The sequence below is a fragment of the Nyctereutes procyonoides genome, unplaced genomic scaffold, assembly GCF_905146905.1.
Source record: "Nyctereutes procyonoides isolate TBG_1078 unplaced genomic scaffold, NYPRO_anot_genome, whole genome shotgun sequence".
Classification (NCBI taxonomy): Eukaryota; Metazoa; Chordata; class Mammalia; order Carnivora; family Canidae; genus Nyctereutes; species Nyctereutes procyonoides.
The window spans coordinates 2,565,935-2,590,854 of NW_026575028.1; the positions used below are offsets into that span (position 1 = coordinate 2,565,935).

At 40.9% G+C, this 24,920-nt stretch overlaps 1 protein-coding gene and 1 pseudogene across 8 annotated transcripts in view; one reads left to right on the forward strand and one right to left on the reverse strand.

Moving 5' to 3' along the window:
• ERC1 (ELKS/RAB6-interacting/CAST family member 1) overlaps positions 1-24,920 on the reverse strand; it is a 527,112-nt gene that overhangs the window by 5,518 nt on the left and 496,674 nt on the right. The window lies entirely within an intron of this gene.
• LOC129503417 (40S ribosomal protein S19-like) lies at positions 706-1,233 on the forward strand (annotated as a pseudogene).

The following is a 24,920-nucleotide window of genomic DNA, read 5'->3' on the forward strand; positions in this document are numbered from 1 at the left end:
TTATTGTTCATAAACAAAGATATGGCATTTCTAACAACAAGAGGGAATGGAGGGCATTATGCTAAGTGAAACAAACCAGAAAGACAAATACTGCATGGTATTGCTTGTAAGTGGAATCCGGGGGGAAAGGAGTCACATTCACAGAAACACAAAGTAGAACAGTAGCTACCAAGGGCTGGGGAGTTGGGGGAAATGGAGACAGGTTGGTAAAAGGGTACAAACTTTCAGTTATAACATGAACAAGGTCTGAGGATCTATTGTATAATATGACTACAGTTGATAACATTGTACTGCATTATTACATATGCTAAAAGAGGGGTGCCTGGGTGGCTCAGTTGCTCAAGTGTCCAGACTCTTGGTTTCAGCTCAGGTCATGATCTCAGGATTGTGGGAATGAGCCCCATGTCGGGCTCTGCACCAAGCATAGACCCCGCTTGGTATTCTCTCTCTCCCTTTCCTTCTTCCTCCACGCTAAAAAAAAAAAAAAAAAAATCCTAAGAGAGTAAAAAAGTGTTCTCATAAGGAAAAAAAGAAGGAAATATTTGAGATGATATATGTGTTATCTCGACTGTGGGAATCTTCATAATGTGAATCAAATCATCATGTTGTACACTTATATCACAGTTTTGTCAATTAAACCTTAATAAGCTGAAAATGAAAAAAGAAATGACCAAAAAAGTAGAGGCTTCTATGGGAAGTCTTCCTGCAACAAAGTTAACAACCAGGAAGTGGCCTTTTCCCCTGGCTGGCAGCGTGGAGGCCGCACGATGCCTGGAGTTACTGTAAAAGACGTGAACCAGCAGGAGTTCATCAGAGCTCTGGCAGCCTTCCTCAAAAAGTCTGGGAAGCTGAAAGTCCCTAATGAGTGGACACTGTCAAGCTGGCCAAGCATAAAGAGCTTGCTCCCTACGATGAGAACTGGTTCTACACACAAGCTGCTTCCACAGCACGGCACCTGTACCTCCGGGCAGGCGCTGGGGTTGGCTCCATGACTAAGATCTACGGGGGACGTCAGAGAAACGGGGTCATGCCCAGCCACTTCAGCACTTCAGGCTCCAAAAGCGTGGCCTGCAGGGTCCTCCAAGCCCTAGAGGGGCTGAAAATGATGGAAAAGGACCAAGATGGGGGCCACAAACTGACACCTCAGGGACAGCGGAATCTGGACAGAATCGCCGGACAGGTGGCAGCTGCCAACAAGAAGCATTAGAACAAATGCTGGGTTAATAAATTGCCTCATTCATTAAAACAACAACAACAACAACAACAACAACAACCAGGAAGTGTACATGTTAACATCAAATATTTGTTCATGAAGGTGTGACTAGTCTGAGTCCCAAAGATGGTAATGCAGCCCCAGAGCTCTCACGCCAGATGGAATATTCTCCCCACTGTGTCACAGTATCACAACCATGCCCAGCATGAGGAGAGGGGTACAGGCATGATCTCAGGATCTTAGTCTTGCATAATGGTCCTTGTCCTAGGCAAACTTATATTTAAAAGACCTATCCTGTTTGCTATGTACCACTTGTATTCAGTATGTTGGACTATCTGCTAATTTAGCTAAAGATTATGCTGAGAAACACAGAAGACAGTCCTCTGTTTAGGAGTAAGTATAATTCTAACTTCTTATTGTTTCAAACACCGTCTTGGACATTCCTTCAAGCATTAAACCAGCATTTAGTAAGGGCCTACTGTGTGCTAGGTGCTGAAAGGTTAATGGAAGAGACAAATACAGAAATGGATAATTAATTGGCACACAGTTTGGTGAGTGCCACAACCAAGGCCTACACATGTGCTCCAGGGGAAGAACAGGAATCACTGTGCATCCTGGAGGGGTCTGGGAAGATGTTACGGCGGGCAATATCTGATGTAGCTCTCAAGAGTGGGGTAGGAGTCTGTAGGGGAGATCAAAGAAGAGGCTCTCAGGTAGATGAAAGAAATGCAGATGTGCAGAGCTATGGAAGGACTTGGCATAGAGCTAGGGAAGATGGAACCCTTCCATGTGGCTGGAGTGAAGGTAAGGGGACTGGGGAGGGGATGGCAGGAAATGAAGCCGAAGAGGCAGAGTGGGGCCAGACTGCAGCTTTATAGCTAAGCAGTTCAGAGTTAATCTGGCTAACAAACAAACAAACAAACGAACAAACAAACAAACAAGGAAGTCTACTAAGAGTTTTTAAATAGTGCGGGGACGTGATCAGCTTCATGTTCTGAGAAGGGAACTGTGAAGATACATGCACATTAGACAGAGTGGAAGGAAGAATAAGCTGAGGGAGGTTCCTGTGGCAGGGAATATGGAGCAGGGCCAGGGGACATGGAGGGCAACAGATAGGTGGGCTTCCCAGAGGTAGGGTGATAGGAGTTGAAGTTCAGTGAGAGGGTATGGAGGATCATTTTGACAGTTCTGGCTGGGGACATGAGGCAAATAAGACTGAAAATACAGAAGGCAGAGCAAGTTTTAGGAAAGGAGAGAGATAAATGCTGAATTTCAAGTGTATTAAGGATGTGGGCTTTGGAGTTAGGCTACCTCGATCTCAATGTCAGCTGGCACTTACTAGTTTGTAGGACCTGGACCTTTCTGAGCCTCAGTCTTCTCATTTATAAAATGGGGCAAATACATTTATAGGGTTGCTTTAAGGATTTAATGAGATATTCATATAAAGTGTAGTACAATGCCCGACATAGAATGTTAGATGTTGTTATAATTATTGTTAAATTGGTAAGATTACCTTGACAGAGCATGTAGATTAAAGAGCAAACAGAACCCAATTTTAATTACACTGCTGACAGAAGCTACATGCTATGAGCCAAGAATTAGCATGCTGCTAATATATCTTCAAATATATCAAAGAGTTGGGAATAGATTTTGCAATCTTCTTTCTGTTAAATGAGGACATGCAAGGACCAGATTTAGACTACACTAAGTCTCCCTCTCTCTCTCTCTCTTTTTAAGATTTTACTTATTTGAGAGACAGCAAGAGTGAGAGCGAGAGAGAGAGAGAGAGAGAGAATGCAGGGAGAAAGGCACGAGCAGGGGAAAGGCAGAGAGGGAGAAGTAGACTCCCCGCTAAGTAGGAAGCCTGACTCAGGGCTCAATCCCAACACGGGATCATTACCTGAACTGAAGGCAGACACTTAAACAACTGAGCCACCCAGGCACTCCTAGACTACACTAAGTCTTAACGCATCTCAAGGTCTGGCTGTCATATGAAAGAAGCCAAAGAAGCCAGGTGTCTTTTTAAATACAGCTGCACAGACTATAACCCAGAAAGACTGCCAGGTGAAGAGGCTACTAGTCTCAAATGTCTCGAACGGAACTGAAGTCAACCATGCAAAGTAATGGAGGAGGGTTACCAGATTATAAAACATACTCCAAAAAGACACTAATTAGCAGAGTATAATACTGATAAAATTAGATCACAGGGATTTAGAATATGATCAGGAGGCATTTGAAATCGATGAATTATATTAGGTCAAGTAGGCCTCATGGTTGGATTCCTGCTCATACCATATGTAAGCATAAATTTAAAATTATCTAAAGATCTAAATTTAAAAATTATGCCACGAGTATATATTCTTCTCATGCCCACACAAAGCATTCTCTAGATATCATATGTAAAGCCATAAAACAAATCTTAATAAATTTAAGATTGAAATCACATCAAGAGGGACACCTGGGTGGTTCACTGGTTGAGCATCTGGCTTCGGCTTAGAGTGTGACCCCGGGGTCCTGGGATGGAGTCTCGCACTGGGATCCCTGCAAGGAGCCTGTTTCTCCCTCTGCCTTATGTCTCTGCCTCTCTCTCTGTCTCTCATGAATAAATGAAAATGGAAATACAATATACCAAATCTATGGGATACAGGAAAAGCAGTTTTTTTAAAAATATTTATTTATTTATTTGAGAGAGGGGAGTAGAGGGGTGGAGGGAGAGGGAGAGAGGGAATCTCAAGCAGACTCCCCACTGAGTGTGGAGCCCAACACAGGGCAGGGCTTGATCCCACAAACCTGAGATCATGACCTGAGCTAAAACTGAGAGTTGGAGGCTTGCTGGACTGAGCCACCCAGGTGCCCCTAAAAGCTGTTCTTAAGAGGGAAGCTCTTATTATTATTATTTTTAAAGGTTTTATTTATTTATGAGACACAGGCAGAGGGAGAAGCAGAAGGGGGAGCGGATAGCCTGGATGGCTTAGCGGTTTAGTGATGCTTCGGCCCAGGGCGTCATCATGGAGACCCAGGATTGAGTCCTGCATCGTGCTCCCTGCCTGGAGCTTGCTTTGCTCTCTGCTTGTGTCTCTGTCTCTGTCTCTCTCTGTCTCTCAGGAATAAATAAATGGAATCTTAAAAAAAAAAAAAAAAGCAGAAGAGGGAAGCTCTTAGTAATAAATGCCTACAGTAAGAAGCAAGACAGAGTTCCATCTAACTTTGTATCTCGAGGATCCCTGGGTGGCTCAGTGGTTTGGCGCCTGCCTTTGGCCCAGGGCATGATCCTGGAGTCCCGGGATCAAGTCCCACGTCGGGCTCCCGGCATGGAGCCTGCTTCTCCCTCCTCCTGTGTCTCTGCCTCTCTCTCTCTCTGTCTATCATAAATAAATAAATCTTTAAAAAAATAACTTTGTATCTCAAGGAACGTGAAAAAACCCAGTTAGTAGAAGGAACAAAATAACAAAGATGAAGGTGAAAATAAATGAAATAGAAACTAAAAGACAACAGAAAAGATCAATGAAACCAATAGCTGGTCTTCCGAAAAGGCAAGCAAAATAGATAAACCTTTAGTGAAACTTATCAAGAAAGCAAGAGAACTCAAATAAATAAAATCAGAAATGAAAGAAGAGATGTTATAACTTATACCAGAGAAATGCAAAAGAATCAAAAAAGACTACTATAAAAAATTATAGGCCAACACATTGGACAACCTATTAGAAATTGATAAATTCCTAGAAACATACAACCTACCAAAACTACATCATGAAGAAATAAAAAACCTGAAGAGATACTTAGCAAGGAAACTGAATCATTAATCATTAATCAACCTTCAAACAAACAAAATCCAGGACCAGATGACTTCACTAGTGAGATCTACCAAACACTGAAAGAAGAATTAATACCAATCCTTCTCAAATTCTTCCAAAAATAGAAGAGAGGGATGCTCCCAGATTCATTTTACCAGGCCAGCATTACTCTGATACCAAAACTAGGAAATGACACCACAAAGAAAAAAAATTGCAGGCTAATATCCCTGATGAACATAGATCCAAAGATCCTCAATGAAGTATTAGCAAATTGAATTTGATACTTCATTAAAAGGATCACACACCATGATCAAGGAGATTTATTCCAAGGATGCAAGGATGCTTCAATATCTATAAGAGAGTAAATATGATACACCACATTAACAAAATGAAGAATAGAAATCATTCTATTTCATGACCTTTTCAACAGATGCAGAAAAAGCATTTGACAAAATTCAACATCCATGTATGATAACTCAACAAAGAGGGTACAGAGAGAATATACCTCAACATAAAATAAAGGAAAAAAAAAAGACAAAAGGACAAGGATTGGTATCACTGATTATGGAAGCGGTACTACAAGCCTAATAACTTAATAGAAAAATGGTCGGAGGATATGAACAAAAACTCACTGAAGAAATGCAAATGGCTAGTAAGCACATAAAAAATACTCAACTTCGATTAGTAATTAAAGAAATATAAATTAAACAAGATAGGGTTTTGTTCTCTCTATCACACTGGCACAAGTCTTTTAAAGACTGTTAACAATCAGGGCATCTGGGTGGCTCAGTGGTTGAGCGTCTGCCTTCGGCCCAGGGCGTGATCCTGGGGTCCTGGGATTGAGTCCCATATCGGGCTCCCTACATGGAGCCTGCTTCTCCCTCTGCCTGTGTCTCTGCCTCTCTCTCTCTCTCTCTCATGAATAAATAAATAAAAAATATTTTTTTAAAAAATATTGTTAACAATCAGTGTTGGGGAAGTACTTTTATACTACTACGGGAATACAGTGAGCAATTTGGACTCATTAACCAAATTTAAACACAAATATCCTTTGACCAAATAATTCCACTCTTAAGAGTCTACTCTATAGAAATATCAGTAAGAAATTCAAGAACAGATACACAAGTTTGTTTGCCAAGACAATTTGTAAGAACAAAAATTTACTAACAACCTCAGTGTCAAACGAGATGAGAGAGATTGATATGTTTGGAGAGATATATACATGTAATAAAAGTGAAATCCAAAACTATTAAGAATGGCTACATTGAGTGGATGGAAGGGACTTTTCAATTTTACCCGATCTGTTTTTTTTTTAATTCTTTTTAAAAACACTGAAGTATAGTTGACACACAATATCACCTTAGTTTCAGGTGTACAATACAGTGACTTAACAAATCTGCATGTTATGCTATGTTCACCATATGTGTAGTTACCATCTGTCACCATATGACACTATTACAATACCATTGACTATATTCTCTATGCTGGACCTTTTATTCTCATGACTTATTCATTTTATAACTGGAAGCCTGTATTCCTCATTTCCCTATCCATTTTGCCCAGCCACCTACCCTGCTTCCTTTGGCACCAGCCAGTTTATTGTATTTATGGATCTCTTTCTGCTTTATGTTTATTCATTTGTTTTTTTTTAAATTCCACATATAAGTGAGATCATACGGTGTTTGTCTTTCTCTAATTTCACTTTGCGTAATACCATATAGGTCCATCCATATTATTACAAGTGGCAAGACCTCATTCCTTTTTTATTTTTATTTATTTATTTATTTATATTTATTTATTTATTTATTTATTTATTTATTTATTTATTTATTTATTTTTAAAGATTTTATTTACTTATGAGAGACACGGAGACATAGGCAGAGGGAGAAGCAGACTCCCTGTAAGGAGCCTGATGTGGGACTCGATACCAGATCCTGAGATCACGCCCTGAGCTGAAGCAGACGCTCAACCGCTGAGCCACCCAGGAGTCTCTCATTACTTTTTTTTATAGCTAAGTAATATTCTATTGTATATTTGTATGTGTATAGATCTATCTGTCTCTCACATATCAGATCATCTTCATCATTCCTCTATTGACAGTCGTCACCTGAGTTGCTTCCATAATTTGGCTATTGTAAATAATGCTGCAATAAACATAGGGGTACATATATCTTTTCTAATCTAATCAGTGTTTTCATTTGCTTTAGGTAATTGGCCGTAGAGGAATTAGTGGATCATAGGTACTTCAAGTTTTAATTTTTTGAGGAATTTCCAATACTGTTTTCCACAGTAGCTGCACTGATTTACATTCTTGCCAAGAGTGCACAAGGGTTTCCCTTTCCCCACATCCTCACCAACACTTATTACTTCTTTTCTTAGTCTAGCCATTCTGACAGGTGTGAAGTGACATCTCATCACGGTTTAATTCGCATTTCCTTAATGGTCAGTGATGTTAAGCATCTTTTCATGTCTCTTGGCCATCGGTATGTCTTCTTTGGAAAAATGTCTATTCAAGTCCTCTGCCCATTTTTAACTGGATTAGTTGGTTTTTTTTTTCTTCTTCTTCTTCTTTTTTTGGTGATGAGTGGTATAAGTTTTTTTAATATATTTTGGATATTAACCTCTTACTGGATGTATCAGTTGCAGATATTTTCCCCCATTCAGTAGGTTACCTTTTTGTTTTGTTGATGGTTTCCTTTACTGTGCAAAAGCTTTTTATTTTGGTATAATTCCAATAGTTCATTATTATTATTATTATTATTATTATTATTTTTTTTCCCCTCACCCAAGGAGACAAATCTGGAAAAATGTGGCCAAGGCAAATGGCAAAAGAAATTACCATGTTTTCTCCTAGGATTTTTATGGTTTCAGGTCTCAATTTAGATCTTTAATCCATTTTGTTTATATACTTCTGTACTGTTTGATTTCATGTCACAAGCAGCATCAATGTAATAAGAAATATGGATAAAAATATATAATATAAATATTCAAAGTTGCATGGATTTTTAACATGTAATCCTGTAATTCTGATATTGACACCGAAAAGGGACAAATAAAAATGTATAAAATATTCATTCAAAAAGTATTGACTGTTTGCCAGTGAAAAGGAATTTAGTTCTGATACATGGTATGAGATGAACCATGAATACCTATGCTAAATGAAAGAAGCTAGTCACAAAAGACCACATATTATAGGATTCTATTTTTATTTTATGTCCAGAATAGGCAAATCAAAAGTCAGAAAGTAGATTAGAAGCTGCTTAGAACTGAAGCAGGATAGGGTAATTGGGAGTGATTGCAAATAAGTATAGGTTTCTTTTTAGAATGATGAAAATATTTGAAAATTGATGTGCTGATGGTTGTACAGTTCTGAGAATGTACTAAACCTACTGAATTGTGCACTTTAAACAGGTTAAGTGTATGGTGTATGGATTATGGCTCAATAAAACTGTAAAAAAATACTGAGTAATCAGTGCACGATGTAGTAAATGCCCACAGACAGGTATAAAGTGCTACTGTCTTCAGTTTGAACAGAAAAAAGGAGAGAAGGGAGGGGAAGTTTCCCGAGGAATATGGCTGTTAGATATGAGAGGATAGATGAGAGGGTTGTTCTAAATGGAGGAACAGTATAAGCTCACAAGGCACAGAGGAGGAGGATGTGCACTTGGCTGCTTGCTGAAGTTCAGGAATACAGGAATTACTGGGTCTTGACGGAAGCAATACCAGTTCCTGAGGATGATAAAAGGCTGGCGAGGCTTGGGCACAATCCCTGAGGACCCTCATTCTGTTAGGTGGTTTCAGTGAGGCCACACCTAGGGCACTGCATTCCATTTCAGGCACCTCATTACCCGAAAAATGGAGACAAACTGGAATAAGTTCAAAGGAAAATGGCAGGCATGACTAAGAAGCTGAAAGGATCACTTTATAAGGCAGGATTAGAAGAACTAAGCAGGAGGCCTGAACTAAGTGAAAACTAAGGGAAGGGGATGTGATTCTGACCTGCAAATGTCAGGAGGGTGTACAGGAGAAGCAGAGGACTGACTGCTAACAGGAGAAAGTATAACTACAAGTAACAGAAAAAGATTAAGGGGAAAAAACCAGAGGCGGACTGTAAGACTAGGCTTTTTCCAAGGGCTAAATGAATGGTTGGCCCCGGAAAAAGGTGTTTAAAAAGGGAGGGGATCAGAAGAATCAAAAAGTTTAGAGAAGGGACCACCCGGGGGGTGGGGGCGTGGCTCAGCGGTTTAGCTGCCTTCAGCCCAGGGCGTGATCCTGGAGTCCCACATCAGGCTCCCTGTACAGGGCCTGTTTTTCCCTCTGCCTGTGTCTCTGCCTCTCTCTCTCTCTGTATGTCATGAATAAAAAAAAAAAAAAGTTTAGAGAAGGAAGTGTTCCTTTATTAGCTGGAGTTGCTTTCCCTCTGGTGGGGCTTTCTCTGTTCTCCAGGGATCGTGCATGGTTTGAGTTTTAAAGGCAAGCAGTATTAGATGTGGACATGGCTGGGCAGGGGGAGAGTTCACTGGCACTCCATCCATTATATGCTAACATTTCCCGTCTTGGAAAAAAAATCTCAAAGATCAACTTTTCTTGTGAAACTGGAATTACATTTAAAATGAGGATTTTTATTTTGACTTTGAAATGCAAAGCTTTAGTCATTCTGAATTCAAAGGAGTACAGGAATGTATGAAAGAAAAAAAAAGACCACTTAGGAAAGAAAGGCAACGTGAAGTAAATCAAACTAAAAATGTAGACAGATGTGTTATACAGCACAGGTGTGGAAACAAACCTTAAAATGTGTTAGTACCTCGTTATTTTAAAATACTTCTTTAGCATGCGTATCACGTTAAAAAAGGAAGTTTTTGTACAGTATCAGTATGCAGCAGGTCCTATGGTTAAATTGGGAAAAGGGTGTTCTAGCTTCTGAAGTGTAATTTACCAGATCTCACTCAAGATATTCTGGCTCCCTCTACCCTCTGCCCACTGCCCATACCCTGCCCCCACCCCCCCACCCCCGCTTGCCTATTCAACACTTACCTCCTCCTCAAAGAAAGACCCCTTTAGACTTCACATCAGAAAAGAATTTCCCAAAAAAGTACAAACATGTAATATTTGGGATTTAATGAAAATGCTTATTATATCCTAGCTGCAATGAATTAAATCCATTTCTCTCCTTCTTTCCCTCCCTTGTTAAAGCTACATATCCAAACTTAGTGGATGTAAGACTGAGTAATCCAAAAAGATCTTCCACTTCCTATTCTCTATAATATTGGTGGGCTAATTCTGCCACTGCAAGAATTGCAGTGAAAAATACTGCCTTCTTGGTTTACTTTCTTAAAAATACCATAATTATAATGTAGCACGTAAATTCACACGATGCCCTCTATAGATAGAAAGATGCAATTTTATGTGCATGTATTGAAAGCTTTGCATCTAAAGCAAACAACAAACTTAAAATCACTTCCAAAGTAAAATAATTTCCATGAAACTGCAAAACAGATTTGTTCCCATGAATCCTGCAGGCTCCTTCTAGAACTTAAACATTAAATCCCTTATCTCAGCACCCTCGTTTTCCCCATATTTAAAGTCTCTACTACAAAATCTTCCTCAAGTCTCTTGGGCACCTCAAGATTTAGTGGAAAGGGTGGCTCAGCGGTTGAGCGTCTGCCTTCGGTTCAGGGCATGATCCTGGAGTCCTGGAATTGAGTCTCACGTCGGGATCCCTGCATGGAGCCTGCTTCTCCCTCTGCCGATGTCTCTGCTTCTCTCTCTCTCTCTCTCTCTCTCTGTGTCTCTCATGAATAAATAAATACTTTAAAAAAAGATTTAGTGGAAAAGCCCATACATACTAAACCTTAATTTAACTAAGATACTCTGGAAGAAGGGATTAATGGAACAACAGATGAATAGGTATGCACAGTAGAGAGAATATAAAATGATGTGCTTTGCACAAAGAAACAGAAATTTGAAAGTGTGGATTAGGGATGACTGTGAGGGTAGCAAGTCCCGCTGAGCCAAACATCCTGCATGTGGGATCTGGTGCCATTAGTGACAAAGGGCACAGCACTCAGGATGGCTCAGTACTGTTCATTGTGTAAGCAACCAGTGAATCTGTGGAAATTGCTACTAAGGTAATTGCAGACATTAAACACACTACCTCAAAATAACCTCACAACACTCCTTGTTCCTAATTTCTTCTCCAGGCTAACTTGAGCAACCCTTGCATGCCCCTGTCTCTTGAATGAACTCTGTGCTTCTAGTCTCTCCTCTCCCGGTCTTTACTGTGGCTTCAGAGGGCACTCTCATCCTGAAACTTTTTAAATCTATTTCTCTCACAAGCTAGCACCCATTTTTCTCTTCTTTCACCATCAAACATCTCAATGGAATAGTCTATATTTGCTACCTCTGTTTCCCATTTCCCTCCTTAGCATCTAAGAATTTACTTTCTGCTATTCACTGAAACCGCTCTCTCAAAAGGTTACTAAACCAAGACTTCTACATTGAAAACTATAAAACATTATTTAAAGAAATAAAGATATCTTAACGGCAGGAATACAACATGACCATGCCTTGGAAGAATCAGAAGTATAAAGTATTGATTCTGCCCAAACTGATCTACAGATTCAATGCAGTCCAAATAAAAACCTTGGCAGGTGCATGGACACATGAGTGTAAACTGACAAACCAATTTAAGGTGTAAGTGGAAATGTAAAGAGCCAAGAATAGCCAAAGCAACATCAAGGAACAAAGTTATAAGAACATGAAGAACAATCATGAAGAAAGGTATTACCATTAAAGCTACAGTTATTAACAGAGCTTGCTACAGGCACAAGAACAAGCATAAAGACCAATGGAACAGGGACTGTTGGCGAAGGGACTCCAGAAAAACAGCCCCAGCCTGGGAATAACCCCAATGTCCTTCAACAACTAGGTGACAAATAATGGTATATTCATTCACACAATGGATTATCACACAGCAATGAGAATGAACTATACCTATGCATATCATAATGGACACATTTCATAAACATGATGTTGAATGAAAGAAGCAAGACATAAAAGGGGTTCACACTGTAGGATTCCAGGTATATAAAGTCAAAAAACAGGCAAGGCTAATCTCCAGTGTTAGAAGTCAGTTACCCACAGAGGGTAGAGCAGTGGCATGACAAGAGGTTACTGAGGTGCTGGTTACTTTCTGCTTCTTGTTCCAGATATTACATGAGTGTGTAAAAATTCACTGATACTCCACACTAAGCCACCCAGGCACCCCCCATCTGTATTTTTTTGGATGCATGTTATAAAAGAAACACAAAGACCAAAACTCTAACAGCACAATCCAATGGCTGTAACTGCCTTCAACCTACTTGAGCTCCTCTGTGATATCTGTTCTGGTAACATCTTTGAAAATCTCTTTCCCTCTTGGCTCTCTGGCTCTCCTCTGCCTGTCCCTGTATTTCTACTCTGTCCTGTTGCTGTTTCTCTTTCCTTCTGCTTCTTCCCACACATGCAGGGGTTTCCTGGGCTCAAGGCAGACATTCCTCTCTTCTTCCTTTTTTGTCCTCTGCTTGGATCATACCATCTATCTTTAGCTTTATAAAGTGGTAATAAAACCAGGAAGTAACTTAGTGGACATTTATTATGGGCCAGGTATTATTCTAAGTACTTTAGTGTACTAACACATTCAATCAATTTTCTTTGCCAACTTAATTATTTCTTTTGAGGTGGGTTTTTGTGTGTTTTGTGGAGTTTGAATAACTATTAGCATAGAAAGCTTCACACGTATACAAGTGAAAGTAGTAAACTAACCTGTACATGACCTAAACTTAAGGAGTACCAAGGTATGTCAATGTAATTATAACTCTGACTCCCTTCTCTGAGTTTGACTCACATTTTTCAAATGCTTAATAAACACTTCTTTGTGAATGTTCACAAAGAAAACACATCAACTCACAGGTTCATATTGTTTAATGAACTGTTGTTTTCACTTAGTAATTATGACAGTTTTTCACATAATTAAATATTCTTCTAAAACACAATTTTTATTTTTATTTTTAAAAATATTTTATTTATTTATTCATGAGAGACAGAGAGATAGAGACATAGGCAGAGGGAGAAGCAGGGACACAGGCAGAGGAAGAAGCAGGCTCCATGCAGGGAGCCTGATGTGGGACTTGATCCTGGGACTCCAGGATCACACCCTGGGCCAAAGGCAAGTGCTAAACTGCTGAGCCACCCAGGGATCCCCATAAAACACAATTTTTAAATGGGTTATACATGATCCATTTTATGGATGTATTATAATTCAAGTAATTCCATTAGGAGAAATTTAGTTTGTTTTCAATTTCTCATTACTACCAATAGTAGTATGTTGAGTTTTCTAGTACATAAATCTTTGCATATTCATGATAATTTTCCTAAAATTTCTGGGTCAAAGGGCCTATACCTCTTTAAGCTTTTGACATGTTACCAAACTGTTCCAGAAGAGTTGTACTAATTGTCAGCCCACAGGCAACAAATAAGGGAGCTCATTTCCCCACCACTCAATACACTGGGCAACACACACACACACACACCAACCCTGCTGCTATGACGGGGCTATTTTCACTGTAATTCTTTTCATTTGTAGTGAAGCCAAAATCAAGGCAAAACATTTATAAATATATTTATTGGCCATTTCTTCTTCTGGGAAATTCCTGTTAATGCCTTTTTCAGGCTGTTTTTTTTTTTTTTTTTTTTTTTGGTTTAGTTTCTTCCTTGCTGATCTCCTGGTCACAGCTCTCTTATTCTAGTATTTTTGCTTATTGAAATAGCTTCACAAGCATATCAACCTTGGTTTGTAAAAGCACTCTTTCTAAAAACAGGTTGGATTAGGTTCCCTCCTCCTCTTACAATATTTTAAATGATCTCCTACCTATAAAACAGAGTCTAATCTCTTTGGCATGGCAGCCACAATCTGACTCCATCCTACTTTCCCAATTTCAGGTCCTGTATATAGCCTTGTCATGTGCATAGAGCCTCCTGGTATTTGCCCTCATCTTTGCTTTTATTTTGATGTGTTTCCTTCATCTACAATGCAGAGTCTTCCCTCCTACAAATCTCTCTTCCCTGTTTTACTCATCCATCATGACTCAGCACAATTGGCTCTTCTCTCTGAGCCTTCTCTGTTCATACCTTGTTGGAAAATTAATTTGGTTTGGTGTTTCGAGAGTTGGCTATTTGTTTAATTCCCCAACTCTTCTTCAAATTCCTTACGAAGCAGGAATACCAATGCTGCTTAGCAAAATACCCTGCACAAAACTGGTGATCGATCGAGAAGTCACTGGTGCATAAACTGAAGGAACATATGCTAATCCTGGAGGGAAAACACTGATAACTTTCCAAAGAGCCTTTAAGATAAAATGTGAAGCATCTCAGAATCAAGGCGGTATGACGATGCAGATGTTATAGCAGGGACATAAACTGTATACTGTGGCATCTCACTTGTTTTAAGGTTCTCAAAAAATGGAAATGGGCCAAGTAAAGGATACTAAGGTGGTCTCTGGCAGGAATTTTCTGGCTTTGTCTGCTGAATGTTATTATAATGTATTCTGTTCTTAGTAGCTATTCCAGCCCTCCCTGAACTCAGAGTAGTAATATGATTTCTAGAGGGACTCAAGCCAAGAATCACAAATGCAAAAGCAACTCCATCTGAATGCTTGAAGCAACACATACTAGAAGTGTGTAAACCCAAGGGAAGGAGAGAATGCTTCAGCCTCCACCACTGCTCAGGGGACAAGTAGACAGAGGAGCTCAGAAAGAAACTGAGGTATTTCAGAGATGATGTTTTACAACCTCATACCCATCCAAAATATTGTTATAAAAGGCTAGCAGTAAGGGAAGGCACCCAAGTTCCCTTCCTGCTTTCAGTGTTAGGATGGTTCTCTTTCAGAGCACAGAGCTGATGCATGTTATCATGGTGTGAAGAAAAATAAGGAGCATAGCTGGGCTGGATGGAGGAACAGAAGTACAGTTGGGGGAAGGATGGGCCAATTGGTTCAGGGAAATTTCCCCAGAACATTTACTGCTCAGGACAGGTCATGATTTCAGAATAGCTACTATATATCTCCATAGCCAAGTAAAGACATAGAGAGGGCTAACAGAAGTTCACAAAATTAGTCTTCAGGGAGAGAAAATAGCTTTATTTCAATATAAAGAGTTCTATTCATAGTCACTGGAGATGAAGTGAAAGAAGAGGATGTATGGATGGATATGAAGAAGGTATGGTTATAAGAGATGTAACTGAATGAATTCAGTTGTGTTTGGCAGTGACTCAGACTAATTCTTTTCTGTGGATGGTTTTGTGGTAGGCAGGAAATTATACAGAGATGCCTAGTTTGGTTGAAGCAGACAAGAATCTGAACTGGCAACTGGCATGATAATTGGATCCTTTCGAAGGTAATGGATCAAGCTGAAATGGTTGACTACCCTGGCCAGATCTGGGCTGGAGCCTTCCAGTCCAAATCAGCAGGCCATTCAACCACATCTGCTGAGGAGATATGAAGACATTTAACTTCTGAGTTTGGATTTTCAAAAAACTAGAATAAAATGAAATGCCTTTTGCCATAATATCTGTTGATAAAACACAAAATGCATGTGGTCAGAGGGAACTGAGTACATGGTGGATATTTCTTGCCTAGTCATTCACTTTTCAACAGGTATTTGGCCACTTTTTCACTCTGTAGAATCCCTTTAGCATTTAATACCAGGAAAAGCTAAAGTTCCTCTTGAAGTATGTTCTATGATTATTTCCCACAGATTAAGACTAACTCCCAAATCCTTTCTTCCTTGGTATTTCAAGTCTGAGCTTGCAGCTTGAATCTCCTAGTTTTCTTTCTGAAGTCTCCATCTGCCCCAGTAGCTTGTCAAGTAGAGCCTGAAGCAACTGTCACCATGGCCTGAGGTTCTGTGCCATGCTGAGTGGAAGTGGTCATGATCTTGAGGTTGCTACTGGTTCTGCTCCTCCTCTCTAACTTGTAATGAACTCCTCTGTCAGGCAATGTCTGATTTTGTTCTCATAAGAAGGCAAGGGTAGGGGTGCCAGGGTGGCTCAGACAGATGGTGGCTGACTTGATTTTAGCTGGGGTCATGGGATTGAACCCTGCACTGGACTCATCATGAAGTCTGCTTGTCCCTCTGTCATGTTCTCTCTCTCTCAAATAAATAATAAAGAAAAGAAAAGAAAGAGAAGGAAAGGCTATTTATTATCTTAGACCAAAAGTAAATACGATGTTGCTCTTCCATGACTAATCTTCAACGAAACGGCATAATAAAAACAAGAGTTTAGCACCATTCCACCAAGGGGGGCCTGTAGATACATGATCCACACTCAAAATTCCACTGCTGAACAGTTTGATAGTCCAGTGATCTCCTCAAGGTTCATTAGGTTTTATATCACTAAAGGGACTTCCTCCTTTCATTCCCTCAGGACAAAAGCATCAAGGTAGGAAGGAACCCCAGGTACTTGAGCCTCTCAAAGCAAGAAAATCATAAATTACTTTCTAGTATTTTCTAGTACTTTCAAGAACATGTTATGCCTGGCATATAGTAGGTGCTCCCCAAATAGTAATTGAATGAATGCATGCCATATGCCTTGGTGTAGCTAGATTTCTCTATGTATTTTTACCTTTAGTTTTCAAAGGTTAAAAAGAAAACAAAAACAAAAGCAACTCAGGAGCTGCTCTCTTTCTTAACTACTACAGCTCTGAAAATTCACAGTGCCACACTGGCAGCTCCCTAGCTCTGAAAGAAATAAGTAGTTAAGATTTTTAGTCAACCTGCATCAACACAAAGCATATAACTTAGTTTTTTTTTTTTTTTTTGAAGATTTTATTTACTTGAGAGAGAGCGAGTGAGAGAGCATGAGCAGGGGTAGAGCAGAGGGAGAGGGAGCAGCAGACTCCCCGCTGAGCAGGGAGCCCGACCTGGGGATCTATCCCAGGGCCCTGAGATCACCACCTGGGCCAAAGGCAGATGCTTAACTGACAGCCCACAAGGTGCCCCATAAAGTTTTCCACACTAATCTCCTCCCTAACAAAATATCAAATAGTAGAACTACTGATTCTGAAATTGAGAATCATTAACCACAAGAGAGCTGAGACCTATCAGTTCAACTCTCTAGACCTTCAAGTAAGACAACCAAGGCCTAAGGAGGTGCAGTGGCCAGTAGAGTTCAGACTGACAGAAGTGCCTGCCTTAGGAACACCTGTGTATTATCCTTCAAGCCCAACTACTAGTAGCTAGGGGATCAAACTACTCTCTCCAGAAGCACAAGATCTCCAGAGAAGAAAGGAAGTCCCCCCCTGCTTCAGAGGAAAGTTCTACAAGAAATCTGGTCTCGCTAGTTAACTTCTAGATCTCTTAAGACTTGTCATATTGGGGCGCCTGGCTGGTGTAGTTGGTTAGGTATCTGACTCTTGGTTTCAGCTCAGGTCATCTGGTCTCAGGGTTGTGGGACTGAGCTCCGCACTGGGCTCCATGCTTGACACAGACTCTGCTTTAGAGTCTCTCTCCCTCTCTCTCTGCTCCTCTTGCTTGTGCTCTGTTTTTCCCTCTAAGGTAAATAAATACATCTTAAAAAAAAAGTTGTCATATTGCTCACTGTTGCTTATTATTCTTTTCAAAGTCAGTCAGTCATGAATTTGAGAAAGGCAACAACTGAGAGGTCAAGTAACCCAAGTCAAAATGGTAAAATGAGTCAGGGTTAGTGGCACCAAAACACATCCTGCCACTCTAAATTAACCTCCATACATACAGCAGGGGCTGGAACCAGGGAAGTAAAATGGATGTTAACAATCCAGATTTAGACTGTTATCTGTACATAAACCAGCACAAACTTTTGCTTTCTGATAACTCTATTTTGTATTTGCAGATGTCACTAACAGTTTAATTTCTAAGCTACTTCTGTCTAGACACCTCAAAAACACTGGCTGCTGCTTTCTGCCTATATCATTCTTCCTTCACTGAGATAATGTGAATGTTTTCTGAGTAGCATTCTGTGCCTAGGAGAACCTCTCAGGTACTGTCTTTCTAAAAGACTGTATCTTAATATAGGTGTTATACCTTCTCTGAGCAAGTGAAGGAGTGAACAGAGGAGTATAGCAAGAAAGCAGAAGGCATGACTGCAAAAGATAAAAGTGGGAATAGAAAACCCTCATAACACCCAGTAAGAGATTTACATTGGTCTGTCTGGTCCCCGATACAAGAGAATAGGGAATCATCTTTAGTGTAAACATGTCCCTGGAACATTGAGGGAACTGTGATGCATCATCCTACTCAAAGAACAAGACTACAGTTGGTAACACTGTATTGTATAATCGAACTATAACTGAAATTTGCTAAGAGAGTAGAAGCTAAAAAAAGGGAACTATGTGAGGTGATGGGTGTGTTAACTCAATGGCGTTGGGGGGATCCTTCCACAATGTAGATCAAGTCATCACACTGTACACTTTAAAAATCTTACAATTTTATTTGTCGATTATACCTCAGTAAAGCTGAAAAGAACCAGCCAGTTACCCATTTGGGTGGGGTGCTCACATGAAGCATGCACATGAGGCAGAGAAATGGATGGCATTGTCTCCAATGGCTTTGCCAGTCCAAAGACTTGCTGAGTTAGTACATGACTTGCTGAGTTAGTACATGAGGCTTGAGAAAGTTAGAACCATATTTCTAGCTAGGCAGAATTTTATATGGTTGCCTAAGTTGGTCTGGTAGTATCCCACATTATCTCTTACAAATCTGTTAACTGACATAAATAGAGACATTAAAATTAAGGGCCTGTCATTATCAAAATGGAGAAAAATTTCCTTCCTTGCCAAAGAGATCCATCAGGACAGCAGCAGAGTTCTGGGAATCGCAGACACAGACAGGCTAGCTCGCCAGCCCAGTGTATTTGGTTTGGCTCTCATAAAAGAAAAGTGTCAAAAGGGAGAGGATGAAACAACAACAAAAAAGCCCCAAACCCAAACAACTAATAAGAAATCTAATGCTGAAACTGTCAGGGCAGTGATAACAAGGCTTGTTGCAGCTGAGATTTTAGTGCTAAACCAGCACAAAGCCTGATCCAGTCCCACCTCATTTCTCTGACCAAGCAGGAGGAGAGAAGGAAATTTCCTCCACCACAGTGGCACGTGCTCAAAACACACCCTATGCCCAGGACTGCTGCCTGCTATTTCTAGCACCTGGGGCTGATTCTGGGGTGAGTGTGGCAGGGAGAGACTGGAAAACCTCCCCTAGGGAACTATGGATTCTGCTTGAGGTTTTCTGTTTTCACTGCCAACCTGACATATTCCTGGATCAGTAATTCAGAAGGGCCTTGGGAGGGGTGCTCTGGAATCACGTGGGCTGTTCTGAGTGATTCCCCTGGGTATGCATGGCCATCTTACAGAGGACCATGAGCAGCTCTGAGGGGCAAGCATAATACAATGATGTAGTATTACCTTTCTATATGTGACATGGACAAGGCTGGGGATGAGGTAGGTGTCTGGAATTCTATGTAACTAATTCAGATTGCTAAAGGGAAGAAAATATGTGATGTGATTTGAAAGTTCTTGGGGATGGTTGAGGTTCAAAGGATATTCCCATAGCCCCTAATGCTCAGAATTTTGCAGTCAGTGTTGAGAATGAGAGGCTCCAGGGACATTTCTAGTCCAGCCTGACTCAATGAATGTTAAGGCTTACCACACTCATAGCATAGTTCCCCCAGAAAGTATGGGCAAAGCCATCGCAGTCCAGACCTCAAATGGCCTCACCCAGCTTTATTTCCACATGGAAAGAGTGACCAAAGCTTGAGAAGGCAAGTCCACAGCAAAGCAAGTACTTCTGTGAAGTTTCATGTAGCTTATGGAGGGAAGGACCACCAGCTCTTTTCTCTCTGAGGAAGCAGCTGGAGCGGGAGGTGAACTGAACCTTAAGAAGTCGCCAAGTGAGAATGTGAGCTCTTCAAGAGATGATGGAGAAGTCATGGGATCATCCCACTGCACACAACCCAAGGAGGCCAAATAAACACCCCAGCAACTCCTGCATGTGGCTCTTCCCAATTATGCCTGGCACCTATAGGATGGTTGCCTGTGGGCTGCAGTACACTAGCTGGTACATAAGGGCCTAACGCTGAGGGTTCAACTGAGTGTGTATGGAGCAAGAGAGGTGCTGGCAAAGCTGCAGCCCTGAGGTTCCAGAAACTTCTTCATAGATACTTTAAATGATTTACCATGAACTTTTCTCCCCTGAAGAAAGTCACAGTACTTGGTCTGTGCACAACGCAGGAAGACATGCACCTCTCTGCTGTGATCCATTACTGACACACACTCTGCTTGGGTTAGAAGGCAAGTGGCCTTGCAGCATCATGTGGATTATAACATTAACCAAAAGAGAATACTGTTATTACTAGAGCCTCCTCTGACCAGCCAAGAGGATTTTCTTCCAGAGGGGGTTTCGATGTGCAGTAGTGGGGAGAGGTCTGAAATGGAAGGAAATGTCCTGTCCCAACTATGCCATTTAGCTTCATCATCTTGGGCAGGTCACTTTACCTCTGTGGCCTCAGCCTCCTTGTATGCAAAAGTGCAAAAGAAAAAAAAGGGGAGTGGAGATTCAAAGATCTCTAAATTCTCTCCAGCTTTAATTATCAATGTACGAATAAACATAGCTCATTCCTGATAAAATACCATTAGAACAGTGATCCCCAAATGAGAGCCTGCAGCCTATTTCTAGTTAGAGGAGTTCTTTAGATCTCATGAAGACTTCTCATTGTGCCTTCCCTGTGTCTCATCATAGGATGCTAGAGAAAATCTAGTTAGGTAACTTTTCAATGATTCCCTACCTTCCTGCTAGGTGCATCCTAACATGCCTCTGTGGTAAACATACTTTTAGGAATAGTATCTACTGATTCAAATTTAGGCTAAAGACTTGCAAAATGTTGGTATGATTTCCCATATACTCTTGATGCATCAAATAGCCTAAAACCAGAGAATCTGAAGTATAATGATGTTTTATCACCAGGCCTGGTTTACACTGAGAAGGAGATTAATCTGGTTTTTAATCTGGCAATGTGGCCTTTTTTTTTTTTAAGATTTTATTTATTTATTCATGAGAGACACAGAGAGAGAAAGAGGTAGAGACACAGGCAGAGGGAGAAACAGGCTCCATGCAGGGAGCCTGATGTAGGACTTGATCCCGGGACTCCGGGATCACACCCTGGACCAAAGGCAGGCACTAAACCGCTGAGCCACCCAGGGATCCCTTATGTGGCCCTTTTTTGAACTTTCCCAGATACTCACTGTTCTTAACATTCTGGTGTTCAGGTACCCCAGGCATGCAAAGGTGATGATGCCAATGTGCTATCCTTCCTAAATATCTGCATTTAAAAAGGCAGTGTCTTGGAGGGATAACTGATTCAAAGGAATAAACTGAACAGTGAAATTTCAGGCATATAGGCAGGAGCTTTATCAAACATCCCATCCTACTACTTTTTTTTTCTAAAAGATTTATTTTATTCGTGAAAGACACACACACACACAGAGGCTGAGACGCAGGCAGAGGGAGAAGCAGGCTCCTGGCAGAAAGCCCGGGACTCGATCCCGGATCCTGAGATCACACCCTGAGCTGAAGGCAGACACTCAATCGCTGAGCCACCCAGGAGTCCCACATCCTACTACTTTTAAGCCACTACTATCATGCTTTTCTGTTAGGTTGGCAAAAGGATGTTAGTGTCTGACCTTTTGGCTTAGGTTTACACTAGAAAACGGTATGATTAGGGGTGCCTGGGTGGCTCAGTTGGGTAAGTGTCTGCCTTCAGCTCTGGTCATAATCCTGGAGTCCAGGGACTGAGCCCTGCATCAGGCTCCCTGCTCAGTGGGGAGTCTGCTTTTCCCTCTCCCTCTGCTCCTACTCCTGCAACCCCTGGTTCATGCTGTCTCCCTCTCCCTCTCTCTCCCTCTCTCTCTCTCTCGCTCACCCTAATAAATAAATAAACTCTTAAAAAAAAAGGGTAACATTAAGGGGTCTTGCTGGCTCAATCAGTGGAACATGTGACTCTTGATCTTGGGGTTGTGAGTTTGAGCCCCACATTGGGTACAGAGATTACCTAAGAATAAAATCTTAAAAAAAAAAGGTAAGATTTTTAAAGTCTGATAATATTAAAACCTAATTCATCAACCAAAACCTAATTTATAGTACTACTAAGTATCACTGCAATTTAAAACAAGATCTGTTAAGTGTTAAAATTAAAGGCTCATTTTCACTAGGAGAACATAGGCCAGGTAGGGAGATTTTCTATTGTGCCTAAGTGGTCTTTTATATAAAAATTAGTAGGCAGAGCAATAAAGGGGCCTTCATACAGTATAGAAGAATACCTCTAGAAAATTCCTGATTTCATTCATTCACTAAACAAGTATCAGCTTCATGTTTTATGTGCCTTTATGTCGATTACACAGCTTTTTTGAGGAAGGTCCAACGACTAACTTCTTTTCACATAGCATTTTGGACTGAAGTCACCAGCACACCCTGCAACTCCCCTGGGGGGAGTATTCTGTAATTAGTGGATGTGAGTAACAGATTGTGCAGTAGTGCAGTACCCCCCCTTTTAATAAGCAGGGCCCCATGATTTATTTGGAATGCTGTTTCCAGAGTTTGTTTGAAAGTCAGTTGTTTGAAACCCAGAAACAATTACCTAAGTGGTAGTTAGGTTCCCAAGCAGTCCCCATAAGATACTGACCCATAATGCTTGCTCTGGGCTGAATCATGCTCCCTCCCCCAACTCACATATTGAAGCTCTAATCCCATATCCTCAGAATGCAGATAATTAAAGGAGCAATATCTACTTTAAAGATCTAAAGAGGTAACTGAGTTAAGATGAGGCTGTTAGGGGGCGTTCTATTGCAATGACTGGAGTCCTTGTGAAGAAGGGGAGGCAATCTGGACACAGGGACACCAGGGATGCATATACATGAAGGAAAGGCCATGTGAGGATACAGTGAGGAGGCGGCCATCTGCAAGCCAAGGACGAGGCCTCAGGAGGAACCAATGTGCCAATGTCTCAGTGTTGAACTGCTAGCTTCCAGAACTGTAAGAAATAAATTACTGTTGTTCAAGCCACCCAGTCTGTGGTGTTTTGTTATGGCAGCCTTGCAAACTAATACAGTATTGTTGGTATATGATGTCATAGAACTTAACCGCCATTCGTAACATTTTACATATTGGAAGATGCCTTCTGGGCTCTAACTCCGGACTTTCGAAAAACATTTTCGCTTGCCTCAGTGGCGGGTGAGTGTGGTCCAGTCCCATCTCTCCTACTTAGCAGAAAACCTCACTTCTATGGAGTAGCTCCAGCAGCAGGATGTTCTTAAAAGGGGTACAGGAGGTTCTCTTAGAGACTCAGGGAGTAACAGCAACAACAGCTAGAACAGTAACTAGTGGCTGCTGTGAAGGGCTTAGGTCATTCAAGTAGCAGGGACTTTTCACACTGCAGGAAGGGAGGTCTGTGGCAGTATTTCCCCATAGTCTGGAAGCAGGGCTTTAGGTTGTGGGGCACAGGAGAGCCAAGTCAGGAATGGCAGTACACCCTGTACGTAGACTGAAGATTGCTTTTATTTTTTTTAATTTTTATTTATTTATGATAGTCACACACAGAGAGAGAGAGGCAGAGACATAGGCAGAGGGAGAAGCAGGCTCCATGCACTGGGAGCCCGACGTGGCATTCGATCCTGGGTCTCCAGGATCGTGCCCTGGGCCAAAGGCAGGCGCTAAACCACTGTGCCACCCAGGGATCCCTGAAGATTGCTTTTATTTCAAGGTATCCTTTTGATTTTACACCTAAAAGGTTCTGTCCCATTGGGAGAGAGGTGTACTCCCCCATCTTTATCTTTTCTTAAGTTTAAATAAGTTTCCCTTAGAGAATGACTGCTGCACCTAGCCACTGTTACCACAGGAGCTTTGTATCCTTCTGGTGTGCTGGGGTAGAAATATGGTGGAGCCCCTGGCATACACCATAGGAGATGCTGCCCATAGAAAATCTATTTCTAGACTGTCCCACCAAACATTTGATAAAGAAATAGTTTGGAAGAAAGCTTAGGGCCATTTATTTCAAATGTTCTGACTAGACCAGAAACCTGTCATTTCCAAAGTTTCTAAGTTCTACTGGCTTTAAGTTTGCAGTGCTTATGCTGGTCATGTTTTTTTTTTTTTTTTTTTTTTGTATCCACAGGATTAATTTTCTTCTTTGCTTCATCGTGGGAGCACTATCTGTGTAAGATGACATTGAAGATGACAGAGCTGTGTTTAATGTACTGGACTGTAGCAATTGTCAAGACTCATTAAAATACCAAGATGGTAAATAATTGCTCCTGCAGGAGCTCTAGGGAATCACGAGTGTTAACCTCTTCTCCCACGGGAATACTTTAAACACAAAAGGAAAAATGCAGTTAGGGAAGCTAGAAAACATTAAGATCTCTATAAACACAGAGCTTTGTAATTAACAAAACATTCCATATTCATACTTTAGAACTCTAAAGAGTCCAGTGCAAGACCAAGCTAATAAAAACTAGACTAAAAAAAGGTTCTTGCATTTTTCGTTGCAAAGTTAAGGACATGAGACCTGAATTCAGAGTAGGTGTTTTATGTTCACTTTTATTTAGTACAGGCTAGTTGGGGGTAGGCACCAGTAACGAGGACCAAGAGCTATCCTAGTCAAGAAGTGGAGGGAAAGACCTGCAGACAAAACAGAAAAAGGAGAATTCCCCTTCTCTGAGAGAAGTAAGAAAGGAAATGGTTGGAGGGATCTTGATCTTTTCTATGAAAAAAAGTTCTGGTCTAGCTAAGCCTTTCAATATTCTCTCTCCACAAGCAAGATTATACTCCATTCTGCACCAAGCCAGTAGCTCTGTCCC